Consider the following 20,160-nt stretch of genomic DNA (forward strand, 5'->3'; position numbering starts at 1 on the left):
TGAATATTCAATATTATATTATTTCATTTCTTTTTAAATTGTTTTAAGTATTTAATGTAAGATTTATAATTAATGACTGATTTTATACTTATATGGACCTCATTGTCTGAAATAAACGATTTTTATTTTTATTTTATTTTTATTAAAACAGCTATGGACACCAGGCTACCATGACGAAAAGGTTTTATTCTTATTTCGTAGATTAGGCAACAGCGGGCGCAGACAGCGATTACGTTACGGCACATAAAAAATATCACCAAATCGTTGAATGTCCACAATTTATTTTTATCATAAAGATAATATTAACGGTTTAGGTGAGCGGCAGTACTTTTGAATGCCATGAAATTTTCCCAATTAGTAAGGTTTTCTATCAAATTAATAGCACCATTATGGTTTACAATGCGGAGATGTGACGGTCGTTAAGACTTCGTTTACATAGATGATTTTCTAGTTAAGGCAATGTCACCGAGTCACGGAGGTCGTTAAACCTTTACTATCGCTCGTTTTCTAAATGTGAAAATTTATTACGTTTACAGCGTAACTTTCGTAAATTTTGGCAAATTGTAATAGGTTTTGAAATTACTTTTTCTTTTTGCTTTTGAATTACTCTTTAGGGTCAACATTTTGATTGTTTCTGAAATTATAATCATAAGCCGCGGTAGTTGGTCGGGCTAACAACCTAAATTCTAAAGCCATTTGATAGAAAATTTTTACACCAATGTCCAATAGTTGCCTTTAACTAAGGAATTGAAGAACAAAATTATTACGTGTCCTTATAATGTAATGAATGTGTGAAAATTTCCCAACAATAGGTACCATGAGACACTCGAAATTTCGTAAAAAAAAAATATGCATTAGATTAGGATTAAACATTTGAACTTTATCAAAGTCAAAATTGAAATAAGGAACGCAAAAAATTTGCTTTTCCAGCCAATCATAAAGTAAAATTTCAAACAAATAAAAAAAAACATAGTTCTAAATTTAAAATTGCTAGTAGGTAATATCTCCCCCTTAAAGTTCTCCAGTCTCAAGTGACAGTATAAAGTGACAAGCAAGTATTCCAACGCGTGGGCATTTTGTGTGTAGACAATTTGTTGCTTTTAACCGCAACTTCATTTTAAACACATTGACAATGCGTTTAGTTGCATAGAAAGCTTGACGTTAATAGAGAAACTGTGTTTAGAATTTGTGTCATTTTGAACTTTTGATACGGAATACGCAACTAAATTGTGTTTAAATCATTTTTTTTATGCGTGGGTCTTCTATTTGGTTCTATTTATAGTGATGAGCCTACCTTAGACAGGTATCTAGGTGTAGAATGCTGCATTATGACCATTTTACGCCGTTTACTCCAGACTTACAAGTCTTTCAAACCACATTAATTCCAATCCACTAAATTGACAAAGCGGTCTTTTGGCAACCATGTCATAATTAATTAATAAAAAAACTGAATCCAGCCATAACTCAAATGAAACGATTTGGCATTGTCACTGCAGCACTGAACGCTACGGAACCGGCAATTATGTGTGAGTCATAAATTTTATTGTTATTTCGCGACTCGAGTGCATGGCGCAAGGCCTTCCTGTGCCATCCGACGTGACCTTATTTTACCCTTGACCATAACTTTTTGTTCAAGTATATATTTCAGTACTGATGATGATGATGGTGTCAGCCATGCCGATGCGGCTACAGGCTACTGCTAATGGTTACTCAGGCTTCGTTGTTGTGCTATTGCAGTTTGCAGTAGGAACTTGTAGACTTGTCAGCCAGTTCATCATGTCGGTGACAGACACAAGACCTGGACTAGGGTCTGTCACCTAGGTGAAAGGAATGATCATTATAACACTAGCGTCAGTCTCTGACTCCTCAGACCCATAGATATAGAAAATGCTTTTAGCATTAAGTCCTCATAATTACTTCTGTATATTGTGCAATAAAAGAATAAATAATAATAATATTAATATAGGTTAGAGTTAGGATACGCACAGGTACTTCTACAAAATGCAAATAGCCGACCCCACATACACTTGTCTTTATACAAACGATTGCATATTTATGTAGTCGAGATACTAACTTAGCATATATCACAGATTAACTTGTAGCTATAAAATCAGCATAATGATCCAGTTGTTTAGAAAGTGGCCTGTGCTAGACAGTGGGCCACAGACCAGACATTACACCTTCGCATTGTGTGTTTACGTACTTTATAGATGAAACAAGATTTTACAGCTAGCTTCGCCTTAATAAATGATTTTTCGCGTGGGAATTCCTGGATGAAAAGTAACCCAGGATGTGATGTATTTATAGGTCTACTCTACTTCCGCAAATAGAAAATCGTTTAAATTCAATTCAAGAGTTTAACCACGATTCCTATTTATCGTTTTTTCCTTATGAAAATTATGTTCTACGTTGCAATAACAGAAAAATACTACCATTGGCCATAAAAATACACCGCGAAAATTTTAGTTATTAATTCCCGATAACCATAAACAAAAATTTAAACCGTCATAGACAAACAAAATACATTAATTGAAATGCTGCGTGTAAATAGGGTTCAACCCGAGGTCTGGATGGTAATTAACCTCGAGGACGAGGGCCTGGTCCGTCCTGTAAGCACCTGATTACCGACCCCACTTCCTGAACTCTATGCTAAGTTGCGACCATTTAAACAAGAGCTATTTGATTACTGATTAGAGCTTTGGACGTAAATCGGGGCTGAGGTAGTTTGTAACAATGGACAGAAGGGTCACTATAGTTTCGAAAAAAACCGACGAATGAGAGCTTTCATGCAGTGGGTATATGTTTAATACTAAAATGTACAGTCCAACTATAAAGTCGTTAAAACGGAAGTGGATCCTAACTAATTGTTTAAGATCGTATTTAATCGATCTGTTATATTTATTAAAGGACAAATCCGTTAAAAATCCATGATCAATCAGTAGGTATTTTATTTTTAAAATGTATGTAAAAGTAAGTAAATAACTGATGATCATAAAAAGTCTTAGCAAAATCTCACTCTTTGAAGTCAGGACTTTATAGTTTGACTGTACATGCGTGCGTGGTTACAGTGACCCCCTGTTCCAACGTATTTTTGGGATTTTTCATTTGTCATAATTATCACATTGTTTACAACTTTGATCTGATTAGTCGGATTCCTCGGTCCTAATTCACACAGGGAACTTATGACAGTCTTCTTTTCAGCCATGGGTGAAAGACCTAGCACAGAGTAAATAGAACAGTCCACTTTTATCACGAATATATATCGGCGTTCGACCGATACGGCGTCGATAAACCCGCGATAACAGAGAAACGATGTTATTCAAATAACAAGCGTTTTGTTGCAAAACGACCGAAGTTATACGTTGTAATATTTTGTATCCAGATTATTTGCGAACAAAAGTGTTATTATTATATTAGAGGTTGTTTTCAATGGTAACAACCTAGGTAGGTGTTGCTTGTAGCTACGGCTCATCTTTGCATGTTGGTTTTCTTTTAATTTTACTTAAATATTATAATGAATGGTCTTTTATTATAATGAATGGTCTCACAACACAATGGTGTAGAGTTGACTTTAGACTACGCATCACTTTGTTAAAGTTTTGGTTTAAAACTTACTAAATCATGTACTTAATTATACAAATAAGTAACTATCTAAAGCACATCTGTATTATATTAAATTAATTAGAAAAAAAAACACAAGCAAAAGTGGCAAGAATTTAGTACAAACATTCAAGTTTAATTTAAGATATTATAATTATAAGCGTGTGTTTACAATAACAAATTACATTTGAGTTAAGTATGTAACTATCGTTATCTATATCACATTACTATATTCGATATATTTTTTAACTTACATAAACAACTTAGCAGATATTTGGTAAATAACGTAGTAACTGAACAAACTCAATTAGAGCTGAGAGCCAATATTTACATTCAATATTAAAGTCTCCCACGATCTCAATTATTGCCGGCTATCTCTATAAAAGCCCCAATTAAATAATACACGTGTCGTTTATATTTTTGTTCCATATTTTTATAATAAAGAGCACGTGGTGTAGAGTTTAATAATAAAATTGCAAAACCGCTTCAATAACAACAAAAAAAACTAAATGTAACGTGCTACATTTTTAATAACCCGAATCAATAGATAGAAATGCTTTTTTAACGAACGTTTAATAACAGCCAACTGGAAAAAGAGTAGTTATTTTTATGTTTGAAATGACGTACCTACTGCAATCATGAGCAATGAAAAAGTTCCATCCTGCCATTGACATTGCATCCAATGGAACATTTGCATTGCTCGGGAGTATAATAAGGTACTATCTAGAGCAGGTTCAAACGATCAGTAAGTAACTTTTACGCGAGCTACTTGTACGCATAATCGCGACTTCACGCTCCAGCGACCAAAGACGATTCAGACGCGATAAAACCATATTTTCAAAGTCAGCTGCTCTCCAATCAAAAAACGGCCCTGCTGCACTACAGCTAAGGCTTCATATCGCGCAAACATTGACTCCAGTCTACACAGGAACGGTCCTAGAGACACTAGGTGGATAAAAACATACATTGTACTGTACATGCAGGATGTATTGCGGTGAACAATGATGCTCTGTGAGGTGAGGAAAGCATCGAAGTAAACACGGGCGAGACGGCGGGCGGGATATTTACTAAACATCTTAAGAGTTTGTGGAGACGATACGTCGGTTGTCGGCATAAGTAGTGATTTTCAATGGTTATGGTGAAAGACATTGATGATATGAATGTATGAATGGTATTTATAAGATGACGTCATCATTTTCAGCCTACACTATCAAGGTGCTTCGGTCTTCTTCACAGGTCTTCCGCTTTCAGTAGCAACAGTTAGGTATTATTTACTCAGTAGGTACTAGATAGTATGATTTATGAATCTTCTTAACGAAAAGAATTGTTAATAGGTACATAATATTGGAGTTATGTGTTACGTTCGGTTGAAATCTCCGAGATCGGTAGCCAAAATCAAACGCACCGATTTCGAGAGAGGAAAATAAATATTGCACGTTGCAAATAGCAAATGTGCATCTAGCTCAGCCCGTGACGTAGATAGAGAGTGTAGTTTTGCAACTTTTATTCTGCTCTCTAATACTGTATGTTTCCTTCAGTTTAGCCGATAAGTGTGCCGTTCAGAATAAGGGGCGATTGAGAGCTGCGAATGGGGCGCGTCTGTCTTTGATGTTGTGTATTGTTCGCGGTCGTTGCGAGAAAATATTATGCTATGTACAGTTCAAAGCTCGTTGGGGCGAATATTGGTCGGTTTATACCTACATTAATACTTTATTTTAGTGTGATTGTGTTTGAGAGATGGCAGAAAACGGGCGTTTTTATTTAAAAGTTAATGGACAACATTTCAAAAAACTAAAGCTGCTATAAATCGAAAACCATTTCGAGATTTAGCTCTAAAGGCCACAAACAAAATGTTTTTGTATTTTTTGGATGTATCATTTTCGAGAAAATCATAAAATAGTAAAAAAGTGCTGATGACGTCATGCATCAGGTGCGATGCATTTTGATGATCAAAGCCTATAGATTTAAAAACAAAGTAACTGTCACTTTCATTTTTGATTGACGTTGACGTTTTATCGTGACGTTGTTGTTTATTTGGGTCATTTTCATTAATTCTGTTCTGACACTTTCTGACAATTTTTTATATTTATTATTAAGAGATGAACTCTATATAATATGTCCCAGAGCATGCCACCGCCTACACAGCTGAAAAAATGCTTCTGCTTATTTTTTTACATGATAAGTACCTACTTTCCATCATCAGAAATATCAAGGTTATTTGAAAATGACCCATTTGTTGGTTGGCATGTAAACAAAGTTTAAATGTCACTTGTCAGTGTCATTTATGTTTTTTTGCGAGACTCAGGCAATAGACAAAAATAAAAATTGAGGCTAATATGTGACGTCACTTCCGGTTTTAAAATAATTAACTTTAAAGTTAAAAATAACATGCAAAAATTGATGTACATACAAAATAAAAAAATACGGGTCCCCTAATTTTCTATAAACTTTCCGAATAACTAATAAAAATATAGGGTAAAGAAAATGAAATGTTGTCCATTTATCAAGTTTTATAACGGTGTAACGTAAAGCTAAAAACGTAAACATAAGATATTTTAGATGAACTCACGTGACAAAACGTATATATATGTTCACTTTATTGTCACATCTATTGACTTAACGTTGATTTACCATAAATGTTAAAATTTTCCATGACATATTTTTGGTTTAAATATTAAAAAGTATGGTAAACATAAACATAAACAACAGGTACGATGCAATGTTTTTACAATGCCGATGTACAGACGTAATTCAAGGTCGTTTGTTTTAACCCTCATAAATATCCATATCCAATAGGCAGCCAGCTCGCTCAGGTGCAAAACATACGTCTATATCGGTTCACAATCATCGTCATCAGCTAACCCGCGTGAAACTCAGTTCAACTTCACTAAAACCATTTGTGCAACAGAGCACTTAGCTCCTAGTCTCCGTAATTTCTGTTCAATTTACTCCAACACAGCCGACCTCCAGCCACCCCCCACTAGGCGTCCCGACGTTATTGGCCGCGTAAAATTTATGATCGACGCGCAATAACCGCCTTTAACTGGATACGAGCGGATAAAAGCAGACATAACTAGATGTAACCAGACAGCTGTCGGATTTCGGGGGTTAGCCGGCACTGCGTTGATTTCGTTAGCTCTACTTTCACGGAAAAAGATACGGATTTGAACCATAAATCTTTGGATGTAAATAGATTTTTACGAAGAAAAACGGTTTAGGATTTAAATAATACAGCTTACCATAAAGCATTCTTCCTTAATCGGGCTAACGCAAAAAAGTTGCGAGTCAACCTCGGCTTAAATTTCTTCTGTCATCCCGCATGGCAGTAACAAATTAAATTTCGTTGAAAAAACTCCTGAACTATCGTGGGTGTATTGAGTGCCCCGCGGGCCGTGACGTGACGTATTCTGTGAGTCGATCGATTACTCGATTACTCACCCGAATCGACAGATGGCCCGACTAATCATCGGTAATGAGATCGCGGCAAATGTTCGACTTGAAATCTCTGTTCATTGAATGCAATCGACTGTGTAATGCTACGCTGTGATGAAAAAGTGTTCTGATTGCTGATAATACGCGCCTAGTTATGTTAGGTCAATCGTCATTTTGTTGTATTATTCTTTAATTTTATTGTTGTTTTTATGAATTTTAACAAAATTATAGTTTGTTATTAGTATAGACTAAAACGACGCGATGCTGCAGTGCAATCAGATATTTTTCTCGGGTATTGGTTGTGCCCTAACGATGGAAAAACGGCTAGTCTTAATCATATTAGGCCTAAACACAAAAATGAATCTTTGCCTACCTGCAAAGAACTACGGTTAGTATGTACAAGACGTGAGTGTGTGTATGTGTATAAACATAAAGGCTAAAGTGAATAATGAATCAGTTATGCAGGTACATCACTGAAAGCAATTCCAATAATCGGGATTGAATCGAGAAACTATTCGATATCGAAAGTATCGAGTCGGGATCGCATAATTGGTTCAGTGTTTCCGACTGTTATCTGATATTGAAATGTTGTTTTGAAAGGCCTGCTTCTGCCCCGGCCATTGTTTTATAGTGACACATCCAATTTCGAATAATAAATCTTTCAACGTTTAATGTGTTCATTCAACACAATAGGTAGTCGAAGTTTCCTTGAATTAACTTTAGAGGTTTATATATATCTCTATACGGATACTAAATTAAGAAAGTATATCATTTAACGTTCAGTTATAAAAATCCAAATAGATTTTTACAAACGTAGGCATCGTTTCACGTTTACGAATGCTCCAAAGTAAAAATTGTCGGGAGACGCAATGGACAACCGCAACAGGAGACCCTAAAAAATTCAACATTAGGGTTGCCACCCCTCAAAAAAGGAATATAATAACAATTCACACAACGAGATAAGTTAAAATACGAGCTTGTTAAACCGTAAAAAGTAATAATAGGGCGCCAGAGTCAACAATGACAGATTCGCGACAAAATTATGCACACGTGTTAGAAAATGTAACCAGCACTTTGTGACTTGGGCCATCCCCCTTCTAATTTGTTACGCATAAAAATTATACTTGACTTTAATTCAAACAGGCGCTCGGATATTGGCTTCCATGCTATTAACTATGAATAATGTTTTAGATAAAATTTCCATCTGCCGCGAAAGGATTAAGACGTGTTATTCGGATATTTCCAACCACAAACTCACCGCATTTCCTGTGAAATGGAAATGGTTGAGTTAAATCAGCGGGCCCATTTATTTAGTGCCTTCCAGCTTTAAAGCTTTTTGACGAAAGCAAGGCAACATTTTTATTCACTGTCAATCTGCTGATGTGCAGAAGATGAAAGTTTATCGACCTCAAAATATTGTGAGTGATGCTCTACATTGAATGAAATATTAAATCCCAGCACATCGCCTGGCTGGCTGGCGTCGTCGGGCGGCGGCGGTGGCGGCGGCGGCGGCATTGTGGATCCCGCTCGTCGATTAATTCGAATTTCGAATGAACAGATGGCATCCGCAGCTTTAGTGGCCAGTGTTTTCAAATCAAATAATCACTGACTGTCAATCAAGGTCTTTCGTTCGAAACTCATTTGGGTTTGCACTTTTTTTCCTTTTGTCTTTTTATTGATGGCCAGTTGCTGTTTAGCAATAGCGTGCCAGCTACTTTAGCCATAAACGTCAATGGAATATAAATAGCAAAGTTCGTTATGAATTTAGTTCTGTATCTTCAAGTCCACTTTAAGGCAGTGCGCGAAAAAGCTTTTCCTTGTAATTTAAAAAGGAATCCGAGCGATTTATAGAACACATAAACATGTCTCCTGAGCATGCTTTTACTGGGTTATTTCTTACTACCTGCACTTAAAGGCAGCGTCCGAATGCATCATCATCTGTACCCTGTAATTATTGTGGCTCGAACTGACCGAAGAATTACGACGAAGCCGGCAATTATGAAACCTAGAGACGGGAGAATACGGGTTTTTAGTGGGCGGGGCCATTCCACTATTGAATGACGGCTCCCATTATTCGCGCGCGATGACGCCGAAAAAAATAAAATGCATTGTTCCATTTTCAAATGTGAGATAGTTCTCAATTCGAAACGATCAACGCTTTTATCATGCGAGTCATGGTGTAATGCTCAAAAGTAATTGGTAATCATTAAAAGTTATATTAAAAGCAGTTGTAAGGTTGGTTCATAAAAAACTGAAGAACGTCATATAACACTAATGCATTCCGAAGCCAGTGCCACCCTGTAAACTGAAACGAAATTGCCAATCTACTTAAAATCACAATAAACCTTACCCATTAATTTCAAATGTATCATGTTAAGTGTAAAGTTATATTTAATATCTTGCCTAAAATAGGTTTATGTTTGACACCAACTTCACCAATCAATAAACAAGACACAATGACATCGATATCGGGGCTATCATCATTAACATACATGGAAGCTCTCACCGATCATTCCTCTTAAACCGGTTCCGTGAATTGGAAGTGAATATCTGAACCTTAGATTATAAAGCAAATTAAAAGGTACTGGGCATTTTAATCCTTATTACTTTGCGTTAGAGATTACGTGATATTGTAAATGTTACGTACAGTCAGCTGCATAAGTTGCTATACACTTTTGTACCTTGTCAAACTGACGAACCATCAATGTTTCTATGAATGGATAGGCGGTTTCATATTGACAAGGTACAAAAGTGTACAGCTACTTATTTATGCAGCTGACTGTACATTGAAGGTTGTAATCAAACATACGATCGGACAAGTTGTAATTAGGGAGTGCGTTTAGAAACTTGCATCCGACGCCGATGCGGGCGCGGCTTGACTCGACATTAAATTGAAATTCATTTATTTTAATAATATAACATTATGTTAGATGTAAATATAAATTGCCCGGTCGTCATCTGCTGTGAAAAAATATATTTTAATACATATCCTTACGTTTTAATATAAAGGTTAAGTAAGTGCATAATAAATAAATAGGTATTTTTCCTTTGACATATCCACTACTGGTAAATAAGTAAGCTGATTAATATTGAATTATTATTCTATTAATATACTAATATTCTTCCTTCCGAAGATCCTTGTTGAATACAGACGCAGCCGGGTAGTGCCACTATAAAGCTATAAACATTATTATGCTAATAGTAATTAAAAAGCCGGAGGGCGATCGTATTTATTTCATTAATCACTTCTCTTCTCCGCCAGAGGTCAGCACCGTTTGATCAGAAAGAAAAGATTCATTACGGAATAGCAGCGCACTGGCCGATAGAAACCTCTTATTTACATTTGGAACAGAACACCAAATTTAAATTTTGGTTTTAATTTAATTAAAGCCGAAGATTGGAGGAGGTTTTAATTAAACTTTTTATTCCATTTGAGGTGTTCATATTTTTCTCTGTGCGACTGAGTATATTATGTTTTGAATACGCGCTCTTGACCTGGAGTAGCTTTCGGAGACTTGTTTTGATTTATAGTCGTAAACTTTCGTGTAGGAAGATGCACAATTGACTCATTTACAACATTTAATAAAACCTAACCAAAGAGTTTCTTAATGAATATTAATAGAACACGATCCTTATGTAAATTCCAGCCCATTCGCTGCCCTGTTAATGCTGTGAGATTATTACTCTGTAAATAAGCCAAGATTTGTGTGGGACGAAACTCTAAGACAGCGAATAACTTAAAATATTGTTCATTGTTTTGAAGAACGGGTCCAGAGGAGCTTAGGGAATTTAAAATGCGGACTTTATATGGACTTTCTTAATACAAGTTTCTTCATTTGGCCATACACTTGAACAAGTTCACTCTGAATCTTATTACAGTTGCAAATTAATGCATAACACAAGCTCAATTGGTTTCAAGTCGGTTAAATGCACCCGAGTCAGCATGGTTAAATGAGTTGTTTTGTTTATTAAACATGGCTTGAATTAAGATTTTTTAACAAGTGCCCATCAAATATCCTCATTTGAATGCTCATAGATCTACGTGACCACAAAAAGAACACACATTCAATATACCTATACATATACATATTTTTATTTATTTTGGTTACGGAAAAACAGCGCCAAGCAAAGCAAGTACATAGGTTTATCAAACAGTTGACCTACCAGGCGCACAGAGAGCCCAGCGTGTACATACAAGTGTAATCGACTCGCCCATCGGCGCAAGAATGCAAATCGTAACTACCAAGTCGCACGTAACACCTACTTATCAATCTCGAATACGTGATCCGACTTCGGAATACACCCCGCACTTTCTTACAAAGACGAGGGGGGAAGAAATCTCAAGGCTTTTTTTGTCTCTCCTTTTATCATTGCCGATTCGTCTTTATATTTGATTTTGCCCAGCGTTCGCGGAATATTGTAGAGTTGCTACTTCTCCGGGACTGGATCTAGAACTGTTTTATTACTGTCTCTACGTTCGCGTTTTATTGAAATCAATAAAAGTAGGTTGCTTTATTGTTATTGTTGCTAGCAGTTGAGTATTTGTGTTTGGTTATAAATGTATGACTATAACACTACAGCAAAATGCTATGCATTGCTTGCAATAATAATGTAAATTCCATTTATTATTTAAACAACATCCAATTAAAAATAATAAATAATCTAGGTATACAATAATGTGTTTAATTTTAATCCGACTTGCGGTGAAAGCGGTACAAACCTCAATAGCTGTTAATTGAAAATATTTTTGCAACGTTCATAATTTGCCCCACTGACCCAGTAGCGCCTGTATACCTAGTTTATTAGCTACAAACATTAACTGAATAAAGCCACCTTTATACCCTAAGGTGTTCTTCGCTAGTGCTAATAAATTATATTCTTAATTGCGATGTGAATTATGCTTTCTGTAAGTTTGAATCTGCAGCAGTGACGTCAGGTGTTAAAAACACACACACACACATTTTTATTAAAACCTTTGCAGTAGTCCTGCATTTATAATAATAATACCAAAGATATTTAAAGTATTACATTAATTGAGACAATTCACTTGACTTGACTAAAAAACATAATTCGTTACTTATTATATGAAAAATAATTTCAATTTACCGCTGTTAATTTCGTGGCCATAACTTTTGATGCGACCAACCGGCATAAACCGAACGCAGCTCATAAACCAATAAAAAATGTTTATTTTAAATATAGAACTCAAACCGACTGACAGCTGCCAGCCAGGACCCAGCGGCAGCGTGTCTGTTGCTTGCCACGGACGAGCAAATGAACCGTTAAAAATAACAATTTTCTCCTGTTATAACATGTTACACTGTTTACATAACCATTTTTCCCCAGGCTTTTAGTCTCGGTCAATTAAGTATCGATACATTTTTTATGCTTGTAACTAACTTTGTTCCGTATAACTAATGAATGATTGAGCGAGGAACCGTGTGCCGTACCCATGTTTGCTCTTTAGTAGCACGTGTTAATAAAAAACGCCCATTTAAAATAACAGACGAAGGATAACTCATTTTTTATGCTTTTTAATTTCATACCACATGCTGCGGTGTATTTTTTTTGTTCTGTTAGAGTACCTATAGTAAGTTTAAAACGCACAAGTAACTAACCAGTTAGTGAAATTATTATTATGCTGATCTAACAAAACAGGACTAGGCCTAAACCCTTCCTGCATTGGAAGGAGACCCGTGCCTCGGCAGGGGACGTGATGGGTCGTGATAAACAAAATAGTGCACTAAAAACTTTAGAAGTTACCTTTGAGTACGTAATGTATAATAAGAGAGATCAGCGACTGAACAATTCAATTTCCTCCTACCTTGGCCTGCTTTTGAGGAAGATTACTCATTGAACTCTCCAAATTCTCACAAAGTTAAACTATCAATTAACAATATGAACAATTTCAGGCTACGGTTCTAAGCAAGCACGTAATAGAAGCGAACGTATCTAATAACAAAGTAAAATTCATAGTCAAAACTAAAATACTTTAAAATTAAATTATTCACTGAAAAAATATTTTGGAGAAGGATGTACTTAATAAAATAATAACAATAGAATTAAATGGAATTCTTAACTTTAAGCGTATTAATTAATATTCGCTTACGTTACAACACCTTAAAACGGGGAGTACCTGTAAATACAATGGGTATATTAACTGTTGATGATACCAAATTCATGATGGCCGCGTTGTAAACACAAGTTTATTATTTCATTAAATATGGGTACAGTTATTACTTTAATACATTAGAATGTAGAAGAAGTAGATAATTTAAGGGAGTTTTTCTATTCGTGTAAGATCAAAATTTTATGTACGCTTGACGCTTGATATTCTTAAAACAAAATACCTAGGTACACAAACCAAAAAGCAAAATGGTGGTACAGTTCAAAATGTGATGGATCCTAATTGATATGTATAATTACAATTGACAGCAATTAATTTAATGAATAATAAAGATAGCAACAAACGCAATGTAATTTTCAAGTTAAAGTCTTAGCTATAAATTAAATTTCTGCCCGTGAACGTTTCGTTGCAAGAATTAATTTCCTTGGGTCTTGTCATAAATTAAAAGGTAGTAAAAGATGGCCCTTGATTTTAACGAAAATCATTTTGGTTATGTTCTAAGATATTTTTAAAATACATTTTATTGCATCACCATCCTAACCCATAAAAGTAATATGATGTGATTGTCTATTGTGGTCGTTTACTAAGTTATTTCTCGTTTTAAAACCTAAAGTATCTAGGATATTTTATGACATACCTGCTTACCCTATTTTTCTTTCTTAAATACCAAGTCTTCATTTAGATATGTTTTTCAACATAATTATTTATTTCAAAGTAAAGCTATGCCAAAATTATAAAGCACTGATAATATATTTTCGAAAGGTTTATAAGGTAAGTTTGTATCTTTAAATAGTATCTGTTCCGTCAGTAAAATAACGTGATAGCTAAATGGCTAATACTAATAACTTACATCCATACAATTTCTCAAATGATGGATAATCAGGGATTTATAAATCGTTCGGTTGACTCACACTTACTTTACGATAACATGCTAAATACATATATAGATAATATATATAGTTCAGTTTCTTAGGTATTTTATAGATAAGACGGATTAACACTATGATTGTATAAATAATGACATCATCCTTAGTACACAATTACCTACAGTTTTCTGATGTTCATAATATTGCTTTGTACATAAAATATTTATTTATTTATTTATTTATTTATTTATACATTTACCTACATGTACTTAGATAATTATCAAGACTCAAAGACGTAACTCACATAACTAACTACACTGAGACTTTTAATACAATTTATAAATTAAGAAATGTAAACAAAAACCAATCATAACAAACGACAATGCAATGTAATAAAATTATCTAGTGACACAGTTAAATAAGCAGCGGCCAAGCCCCAGTGCGCCAGTTATCGAGGTGTCTGATAAACAAATGCCATCTAGAGATGTCTTTCATCATCACAAGTGCTCTTAAAATGAGTTCTCTTTGAAATGTCGTGTACCGAAGTATCTGAGATAGCCTTTAAGTTCAGGAATCCCTAATTAGAAACAATAACGTCAGTAGATGCGGAATCACTAGAAGCAAAGATGATGACGGCTGAATGGTGTTGGTTAGTGACCTTGACTGCTATGCCGAAGGTCCCGGGTTCACTTCCCGGCTGGGGCTGTTTAAAGACAGATATTTGTATTCGGGTCTTGGGTGTTGATATTTATATTTAGTATGTATGTAATTATGTATTTTGTGTAGATATAATCAGGTGTCCGACACCCATAACACAGGTTCTGCCTAGTTTGGGGTCGGATGGCCGTGTGTGAGATGTCCCCACATATAAAAAAAGATACACTAGGTGGGTACCTACTCAACTTACTAAACCAAATGGGAAATTACCCGAAGAGTAATAATGTAGGAATTGTTATTATAGATTGAAAGGGAAAATACATAGCTGATATTTCTGTCAACATTGCGAATGTTGTAAATGGTTATTGAATAAAAACAAACGGATGCTGTCGAGGAGAAGCCGAACAAATAGAAATGGGAAATGTCCTACGAACCACAACCTATCTGGATTCCAGCCAAAATAATCAAGTAACGGATGTAAGTATAGTTTTAGTTATATTAGTTATGTACCTACCTAAGTTGGATATTTTATTGTAGGTGCCTTCTAGCAGTGTGGTTTTGGTCCTTGCAGGGTTTGGGCAGTAATTTGCTACCCATTAAATAATGCCATTTAATCATATTTTTTTAACTTGACCTAACGTTTTTGTTAGCTTTTTGAAAATTTAAGCAGGTAATAAGTATGATAAGGATGAAAACATAGTTGTTTTTAGTTAAGTAAGTAAGAAGTAAATAAGGCGTGTGAATTTTTATAAATAAGCAGATTGAAAACAGTCCGGTTACTAATTACCTATGTGCCCTTGCAGTAACTAGGTACTCTGTGAAGCGATGGGCTTGCAACCTGTCACTATACCTAGTCACTGGTAAAACATCTCCTGTAGAGCTATCCGGAAAAAACGCAGCACATTCTATTCGATAGTCTATTCGAAAGTGCTGTCAACCTGTCAACAACAAAATGGCGGTGTATAGATTTGCGAAAGTTTGACAGCTATCATTCCATAGGTCATTGTCAGAATAATATTATGTATTCTGTGGTCATTCTTTTCGAAACTCATTCGAAAGGTAAAAAGTGTTCGAAAGTGCTGTCAAGTTGACAATAGTCGCACTCGCATTCGATTCTATTCGTTAGCTCGAATTTTCGTGATACGGGTACTGACTAAAATACAAAATGTGGTTATACTCGTAGAATTATCAACAAGTTTTTTTTAATTGTTTGTAATTCTTTAGCCTATTCCACTCTGGGAATTAAGGTGTGAGTTTGTATTTTAATAATACTTACCTACTTACAAAAATTTAACACTCTCGAGCAATGAAAACGTTCCAGGTTCCAGTGACATGGAACGTTAATGGCAGGTGGAACTTTTTCATTGCATGTGAGTGAGTAGTACCTAACTAATATCAGTAGTAACGTTACCTTTTATTTGTGTTCTAAATTTCAAGGTTTATGTTTGTAGTTTGTAGACTAGTGGATTTGCATAATGCCTTTACCCAGTTCGACTAACCTCGTTCTACACTCATTTCTTGTTTATAAAGCAAAGGTATCATATAGGTACCTATCTACCTCTTATCAGCATATCGCAAGACTAGTTATTGTGGCTTCCTTTCATAAAAAGTTATGGACCAATCTGGTATATTTACTAACCTCAAAATGTTGTGAATCCACCTCAAAGGTCTCTTTCCAAAATATCATTCACACATCAAATGCATTGAGTTCACTTTGAGGCTTTTATCGTTACACAGGTCGGCACGCTCGCTGAACACACATAACATCACATTTTGCACTTGCGAACGGAACAAAAAGAACCAAAAACCAGATCGGATCCAGTTAACAGACTGCTGTTCCCGGTGGAACCGCGGGACACGTGAACCGAAGCACTAAAACCAGTCACAGTTTATTTTAACTATTAACGATGTTTTGTTGGGAATATACGCGGAGGCGATCGGGAGAAAAGAGACACAAGCTCTCACAACGAGAGCTGCTGAGCGACTGACTGGTTCAGCGGCGGTGAACGAATGAGCGAGCGAGACGGCGCGAGAGTGAGCGAGAGCGTCGCCGCGTGCGTGCGTGCGATCGCGGGCGCGAACCCTAGCTACAGAGTGCTACTCCTACGGGTGGAAGCACCAGAAATAAGTATCATTATTACTTTGAACGTCGGCTTACCTTCACGGCAGCTTTACTTGTCGCCGCTCCGTGTTTTTGCATGAGAACCGAGACTTTTTTCAACCACTTTTTAAGGTGCCACGCAAAATGGAACAAGTCTGCAGTTTTTGCCTTCGTCTTTGCGGTTAGCTTATTGATGCTTTTGTGAATGTCTTTAAACTGACTTTAATAATAAAGAGTGAAATATTTTTTGGGGTGGGTTCAAATTCTGCCAAATTATTCCAACGATTTTTTTTTATAAATAAATAATTTATACCACGTAATCTTACTTTTTTTTTTTTTTTATGTAGCCATTTCAGTGTCCCACTGCTGGGCAAAGGCCTCCCCATGTTCACTCCACACGTCTCTATTGTCGACCACCTGACGCCAATCCGGCAAAAATCTGTCCAGGTCGTCCCGCCATCTCCGCCTAGGTCTACCTGGGCGCCTGCGTCCGTCGCTCGGCACCCACTCGGTTATAATTTTTGCCCACCGGTCCGGGTGCATTCGCATGACGTGGCCTGCCCAGGCCCACTTCAGCTTAGCGGTCTGTGCACCTACGTCTTTTATGCGAGTGGCGGAGCGCAGTGTGGTGTTTCTGACGCGGTCTAGCCTGGTCACACCCAGTATGCTACGCTCCATCGCTCGTTGGCAAACCTTCAGCCTAGACTTCTGATGTTCCGTCAAAGACCAAGTCTGAGCGCCGTAGGTTAGGACGGGCAGGATACACGAGTCGAGGAGCTTCCGCTTGAGCGATAATGGTAGCTCTCCCTTCATTAAAGATTTCATAGACCAGAAGCTTTTCCAGGCGTTTTCAATCCGTCTTTCGACTTCTTTGTCTTGCCGGTTATGAAATGAAGCTATCTGGCCTAGATAAAGGTACTCCTCGACATACTGTATCTCCTGACCATCTACCTCAACCCTACGTTTTGCACTGTTACTCATGACTTTAGTCTTTGACCGGTTCATCTTCAGTCCAGCCTCAAGGCTCGCCGTGCTAAGGTCTTCTAGCATTGTTTGAAGTGCTGGTGCAGAAGTGGCGAACAGGACTATGTCATCAGCGAAGCGAAGATTTGTGAGCCTTCTGCCACCAATGTCAATACCCCTGTCCGTCCACAAGACCGCTAGCCCTTTGAATATTTCCTCTAAAGTGGCCGTAAATAATTTAGGAGATAGCGGGTCTCCCTGTTTGACTCCTTTTTCTATTTTAAATGTTGCCCCGGTTTGTTGCAGTTTTATGTCAGCTGTACTATTGTTGTATATTTTTTCTAAAATTTGTATGTAGGTACACGGGTTCAATATTTTGGTTGGTAAGAGCTGTAATTATTGAGTCATGATGGAGACTATCAAACGCTTTACTAAAATCTACAAATGCTAAATAAAGGTCCTTGTTGTACTCGTTATATTTTTCAATTATTTGGTTAAGTGAGTGTAAATGGTCGGTTGTGGAGAAGCCCGGGCGAAAACCTGCCTGCTCAGGTGGTTGGTGAGAGTCCAGCTTGCTAGCGATGCGGTTTTGAATGACTTTTATAAAGACTTTGTATACATGGGACACTAAACTTATGGGCCTGTAGTTGTCCACACTGGCCTTATCACCTTTCTTATATAGTAATACTATATGAACGTGGCATAAGTTTTGTGGAAGTGTTCCTTTGTATAAAATAGTGTTGCACAGATTCGTGATATGCGGAAGCAACACGGATTTTCCGACTTTTAGTGCTTCAGTGGTGATACCATCCTGACCGGGGCTCTTGTCGTATTTCATGCTCTTGAGAACAGCGTATACCTCTGAACCAGTTATTGGGTGGATGGTATCTGGACAGACATAGTTGGTAGTAGTGGTTTCCGTTTTACTTGTATCCGAGTAAAGGTTTTTATAAAATTGTGTGCATATATCTAGTACTTTGTCTACCTTGTTGTGTTTTACTCCTTTGTCATCTCGGAGGCCCGTTATCCATTTTTTACATGTCTGAGCTCCGTTTTTTGCGACTCGGAGAGAACTATGGGTTTGCAATGCTATTTCGACTAATTTTGTGTTGAATGTTCTTATATCTTTTCTTATACTGCGTTTTACTTGTTTGTCTATTAAATTATATTCTTCCGTACACTTATCATACTGTTCTCTTTCTTCTATTAATGCAATTGTGTTCTTACTGAGTTTATTGTTATTTCTTCTATCTGGTTTTATCCTGGCACTTGCTACTTTTAAGGCCTTTTGAAATTTTCCGTATTGATCATTTACGTCATCTATATCTATCGTTAAGTTATCAAATTGGTTTTTTAGTTCTAATTTAAATTTATCTGCATTATTTATTAATGTGAGTTTATCTAATTTTTTAATCTGCTTTTTGAACTGTATTTTTCTTTCAATCTTTACATTCAGAGATATTTTGGCTCGTAAGGGTCTATGATCTGAACTGAACTTGAATTGATTTATAACACTCACGTCCTTGACAATTTCCAAACTGGAAGATAAAATGTAGTCAATTTCGTTTTTCGTGTTGCAATCAGGTGAAACCCAAGTCCAGCGACGTTGTTGTTTTTTGAAGAAGAAGGTATTGGTAATCTTGAGGCTTCGACCAAATGCAAACTGGATAAAACGCGAACCACGATCGTTTCGGCTTCCAAGCCCGTGTGGTCCGAGTATATCTGTATTGTCCAGCTCTTGCCTCAGGCCAATTTTCGCATTAAAGTCGCCAAGGACCATATTCCATGTACCTCGGTGCTCGTCGCATGCTTTATTCAGAAGATCATAATATTCTTCAACCTCATCATCGCCGTGTGCAGATGTTGGCGCATATGTTTTATTTGCTATGTGTAGTTTTAAAACAGCTATTCTTTCCGAATAACCAATAAACTCAATGATATTGTCTTTCCACTTTTTCGCCGTAATCTTACGGTGAAGGAAAACATAGTGAGGAAACCTTAACATCAAGATTCGAAATGTATAGCCTAAGCTAAGTGCATTGCAACCGCGATACGGATCGCTACCTATAACACGAGTACAGATGTACAGCGAAAAGCGGGTGGCTCGCCTGCGAGTCACCTCTGTCTGACTACCCCTTCGAGGATTACAGTCGTGCGTGAGCATAAATGTAAGTATGTAAGTATTAAATTTTGGATGTCATCTTATTTAGGTCTCGTGTAAAAGATGTACTTACCTATAAAACATAGAGGTCGACGTCGACGGTGATGTTCTAGAGGGTTACTCTATACTGACGAAAAACGAACGAACAAGAGCTGTCGTGCAATCGGCACGTTTAATACAACGAGATAGAGTCGTGGCAGCGCTTCCAAACTTAGTTTTTCGTCATAAAGTGACCCCCCTGGACTTAGGACTG

The 20,160-nt window shown here is 36.6% G+C and overlaps 1 protein-coding gene across 1 annotated transcript in view; it reads right to left on the minus strand.

The window, feature by feature from the left end:
• The window catches only part of LOC119694535 (reticulon-4 receptor-like), a 147,286-nt gene extending 130,601 nt beyond the window's left edge, over positions 1 to 16,685 (minus strand). The window contains exon 1 of the mRNA XM_048630225.1: positions 16,322 to 16,685. The gene's annotated coding sequence lies outside the window, so the exon portion shown is untranslated. The remainder of the gene's footprint in view (positions 1 to 16,321) is intronic.
• Positions 16,686 to 20,160: the final 3,475 nt, after the last annotated feature.

Source organism: Plutella xylostella, chromosome 4 (assembly GCF_932276165.1).
Source record: "Plutella xylostella chromosome 4, ilPluXylo3.1, whole genome shotgun sequence".
In the NCBI taxonomy this organism is placed as follows: domain Eukaryota; kingdom Metazoa; phylum Arthropoda; class Insecta; order Lepidoptera; family Plutellidae; genus Plutella; species Plutella xylostella.